The sequence below is a fragment of the Bidens hawaiensis genome, unplaced genomic scaffold (genome assembly GCF_021521415.1).
Source record: "Bidens hawaiensis isolate Kalapana, Puna unplaced genomic scaffold, B.hawaiensis_p1.1 tig00010811_1, whole genome shotgun sequence".
Classification (NCBI taxonomy): Eukaryota; Viridiplantae; Streptophyta; class Magnoliopsida; order Asterales; family Asteraceae; genus Bidens; species Bidens hawaiensis.
The window spans coordinates 296,792-302,190 of NW_027491833.1; the positions used below are offsets into that span (position 1 = coordinate 296,792).

At 35.1% G+C, this 5,399-nt stretch overlaps 1 pseudogene across 1 annotated transcript; it reads right to left on the minus strand.

The window, feature by feature from the left end:
• On the minus strand, positions 1-3,467 carry LOC143536521 (glutamyl-tRNA reductase 1, chloroplastic-like; annotated as a pseudogene). The gene is made up of 3 exons (XR_013135901.1): positions 3,085-3,467; positions 1,791-2,032; positions 1-1,278 (listed from the first exon to the last, which is right to left on the minus strand). The product of XR_013135901.1 is annotated as a glutamyl-tRNA reductase 1, chloroplastic-like (transcript).
• Between the last annotated feature and the right edge of the window lie 1,932 nt (positions 3,468-5,399).

A 5,399-nucleotide genomic window follows, 5' to 3' on the forward strand; every position in this document is an offset into this window, starting at 1 on the left:
AAAAACACTCATTACAAACCCTTGGAAGACCCCCAATTGGGCAAGTCATCTCACTTTATTACCGTATAAATAAATCAGTATAAAACTCAACTTGTTACCTCCAAAACAAATGGATCCGTACTAGGATACTATGAATCATATGATTCTTACAAATTCAGAGTTAACTTTTCACCTTCTCCATCTTAGACCGAATCTTTTCCTCTAAAACAGAGATCTCGGTACCAAGCCCGAAGATCCTGTTCAACGCGTGCATGTTCTCAAGAATCTCATCCAACGTTCGACCTTCAGTTTCATCCGACCTTAAATGCTGCATCGGACCCTCGAGTAACTTATTAACTATACCTTTACTTAACCCATGAATCACGATCTTTTTCTTTTTCGTTAAATCACCCATTTTCTCTATACATTTATCAAACTCACTTGCTCGAATCCGTTCAGCATATGCCCTCAGTTTCTTTAATGTTGGAACCGTCTCTAACGAGTCTTTCCACGCTTCAAATTCGTGCACTTCTTCTGATATTATTTGTTGCGCTTCTAACGCCTTATGTGAACGATCCTCTTTGTTAGCTTCCAAACTTCCTTCAAATCATCAACGTTATACACACGTGTGGTTTCAAGATCCGACACGCATGACTCCACGTTTCTTGGAACGGATATGTCAATAAACATCCGACTTTGTGAAGTCGAAGTAGGAAACGTCTCGACTTGTTCTTTAAAAAATAACGGTGTTTCAGAAGCCGTGCACGTGAAGATAAGATCAGACTCCGAAGCACAAGATGATAACTCGGAAAACGGCTGATAAACGATGTCGATGTTCTCACACTCGTTACGTATCGCATTGACTTTATCTTCGGTTCGATTAACAACCACCATTTTCGTGCAGCCTTTAGCGACCAGATGTTTGATCACGAGTTTTCCCATTTTGCCCGCCCCGACTACTAATACTCTCACGGAATCAAACGAAGATTCAGGAATTTTCATTTGTGCGAGTTCTACAGCGGCCGAGCTAACGGACACTGACCCGGAAGAGATTCTGGTCTCGGTTCTGACCCGTTTGCCTACTGTGATTGCGTGCTTGAATAGCCCGCTGATCTTTCTATCGAAACCGGGGACTCCTTGTGCTACTTTGACTACATGTTTGACCTGAGAAAGAATTTGACCTTCGCCTAGAATGAGAGAATCGAGACCCGCGGATACTTCAAATAAGTGTTTTGTGGCGTCTTTGTTGTGAAGCAAGAATTGATGCTGAGAAATCTCTGAAACAGAAACACCACTAACCTGCAATATGAAAAACAAAAAAAAATTAAATTACTATCACTTCCATTATGACAATATTATACTAAATGCTTAGATTTAAGTATTGAAAGTAATTATGTGGCTTTTTTTCAGAATTAAATAATTAGCAACGATAAAACAGACTGCAAATACTGGATGTTTAAAAATTTTAAATGTTATGGATTTTAAATGTTATGATTGAAATGAATATTCATATAAAAAAGACAATTTTTTTGTGGGTTGGGAGTAGCAAAGGGGTAATTAGGTAATTTACTTTACCCTTTGAATATCAATTTTATTGCAGTTAGTATTAATCTGATTATCATAAACTAATTACTTGACCTCCTAACTAACGAGGTAATAAACAACCGAAAATGATTATCCAACCATTAAACTGCAAGTCACAATAATCAGATGATCAATTTGAAAATGAGCGTCCAAAGTCAAACAAAGTTATCTACCAATCCACGAGGTCAATAACATGAATCTACAACTTATTAGAATATTATAAGTACCTTGGACATCCATTCGGTCACTTCCTTAACTCCACGATGTTGGGAGAGAGCCACAACATAGATCTCCATCCTGTTACAAGTACTAAGAACAGCAGCCTCTTCTATATGGTTCAATGCACACAACTCACTAATCGCTTGTGGCAATTGTGCTTCTGGAATCGAAAGCTTCTCACGGATATCAACTGGTGCTGTATGAAAACTAAGCCCAATCACCATAAGACTGCTCCTTTCTTTTGTATACCCTATCAAGTTCACCAAAACACAAAATCAAAACACCATAAAAACCGTTGTTTTCCACGTGAATCTATCAACTTTATTTATAAATAAACAAGATTATGATAACATAAGCACGTAAATTCTCGTAAAATCAGGTTCAAAACTTCAAATGTTCAATCCAGATGATCTATTAAAAAAATTACCAAACTTGGGCAGTTTGCAATCTCAAAACCTTAAAATACTTCCAAAATAGAACCATATGAGTATATATTAGTACATATGTCTTAATTTTGTGAGTACTCAGCTCAGGGGTCGAGTACTCGCCACTTGGATGTGGTAAATTATTAAGAAATTAATTCGGGAAATTATATGTCAAATACCATAAGTTTATTATTAAAATTTATAACAAAATATGTGAATATCAATATGAATTAAAAAAGGATACATGTTCAAAAATTGATATTCAATTTTTAATATTATAGACATAGTAATAGTATCATTTAATTCTCGTCTTCCAAGCTTCCCCCGTGAAAAACAACTAAAATTGGTAAAAAGAAGCAGCTGATCCAATCAGTTTGACTGATTCTGCGTAATGTTGGCCGAGCCGGAGAAACTCACCTCGGCATCCTAGGGATGTGCAAGAAACCAAAAGAACTGATCCAAAACCAAAAAACTGAACCGAAACAAAAAATGACGGTTTGGTTTTATGCTTTTGTAAAAACCGAACTAACGGCTCGATTTTGGTGTTGCATGTTATAAAACCCAAAAAAACAAAACCGAACTGAACCGAATTTCTAGAATTTTTTTTATTAAGTAATTTATAAAGAATTTAATAAACATATAACACAAATACTTTTGTCCAAATGTATAATAGTCTATTAGTTAACAGTTAAGAAAATTATTTAACCTAAATTCATTATTTTCAAACTAAAATTTCCAAGCTCAAATGACAAAAACCAAAACCGAACGGTTTCAAAAATCCAAACACCGAACTAACGGAGCGATGTTTACAACACTGCTTATAGTTCAATTCAAATAATAATAATAATAATAATAATAATCTAAAATGAAAACTGACTGTCTCCAGCGGAGAATTTGAGAGCTTGAAGAGCTGAAACGCTTGATGACGATCTCACTGGAGACTCAACGTCGTCGTTTCGATCCAACGCAAACTCACACCTAGGGTTTACCGGACCCGATGCTCTAACAGAAATCAATCCCCTGACGCCAATCGGATTAATAACAACATCCCGACGGAGATTACAAGGAAGATTACTATGTAGAACACCGGAGCCACTTAAACCACTCGAAACCACCACCATTGATGATGATAATAATAATAATAATAATAAAGAGAGGTCCAGAAACACAGGAGATTTGATGAATTGAGTGACCGAAGCAGTCAATTAGGGATTTGATAATAATACTTTGGAATTGAATCGATGATTGATGCGTTGAATTTGAAGCAGTTAATTTAATTTTAGGGGTTTATGGGTCGTTTATTTATGCCTTTATGGTAAATATATTACACAACGACTCCTTCTACTATCTATCTACATGCCACTACCTACTTATAAATGTTTCCTTCCCACAAAAACATATTATACCTTACCTTTCATTATAAACAGGATAACATGATAAATTATACTTAAAACCCAATGAGCTGTTGGTGTAGTGGTAAGGGAGAGTGTCTTGGCGTTCTATGTATATGTAGAGGTGGCAAATGGGTTGGGTTAGGTTGAAACGGGTCATGGGTCGGAATGGATTATGGTCGAAACAAGTTAGGGTTAGAATTGGTTAGTTAAAAAAATGGTTGTTTTGATTCGGGTCGGAATGAGTCAAGGTCGGAACGGGTCAAAACTGGTTTAGGTTTTGGATTGGAACGAGTTCGGTTCAGGTTTGTTTTGGCTCGGACCAAGTTTCGATTAGTTCGGTTCAGGTTTTGGCTCGGACCAAGTTTCGATCAATTCGGTTCAGTTTTGATTTTTTGTTTCGTTTTCGTCGTCTTTTCGATTTCAGTTCATTTCTCATATGCTTTTTTTTTGTTGAATGGGGACAACGGAGGAAACACTTTAGTTATTTTACTTTTTTTCGTTTTTGATTTATGTATTGAGTTATGATTTTTTTGGAAATTTTTATGGGATTTGTGATCTTAATAAAAAGTTAAAAACCCTAGAAAAATTCAAAAAAATGATAACTCAAAATATAAATCAAAAACAAAAAAAGTAAAAAAAAAACTACAACGTTTCCTCCGTTGTCCCCGTTCAACAATAAAAAAAATGAGCGTATCCCGATGTGGTGAAGTTAGTAGCTCATTTAGTGGATTCGGTTGGTCGTTCAAGAAAAAATTATAAATACTTAAAAATGAAAATATATGTGCAACCTACTATTAATAAATAATGAATAGGAAAATAAGACTTCGAAAGAATAATAGTTAAAGTAGGTTCGGTCTAACCATCTGGTTTGGTTTGTGATTTCAATTGGTTGGTTCAAATGGCCTCAAATCGAACTGATTATGCAGTCGGTTTTAGTGTTGGGCTTTCTACATGGTCGTCTATCTAAGCACTGGGATGCTAGTGTGTCTCGATGTGATGATCAAATCTATAAGGCATGATTTTCCGTGTTGTAGACTTTGAGTTTAGAGGTTTCATGGTGTTGTAATACAAGTACCTCAACTCGTATTGACGCTATAAACTTGTGATTTGAGACAAATGGTCGTTCGGGTTTCAAGTAGCAAACTTAAATTTATGACCAGCTTAATAAACAGTTCGGAAGTCATTAAACAATGAGGATGACTTAATTAAAGATTTATAAGATAAAGACTTGTTTCGTCCCAAGTTGAACGTGGAAATTTTACAAAGTGCTAATGTTGTTGGAAACCGAAACCGAATCGCTGAATTTTAAAACCAAATCAAGCGGTTTGTTTTCACAGTTTGAGCTCATTGTACCTTGATACAAGTTGTTCAAATGAAATAGATATAGAAATATGTTTGATACAAAGCTGCCCATCACTTGATAATAGAAGCAACTTGTCTGAAACAAAGTTTATACACAAGCAAGCTCTCTATAAAATAACATATAGTAAAACATATTTTAATAAAAAGCACATATAATTATATAAAGCCCAATTGCATAAAAATAACTGGTATAAGAAGTCAAGGGGTTAAAATGAACATTTGAAGACTTGAAGGATGATCTCCGTAGTTGTCATTCTGGCCGGTTCGATTTTGACCTTTACATGATGTTTGACAACATGGTTTTTATATTTCACGTGCTAAGCACAATGACGGTTTTGGAAATACAAATATGAAATTTGTACAACTTATAATTTTCTCACTATTATCATTTGATTGCAACACATATTTCAATTTTATTTTTAAGTGTGGTTTTAGA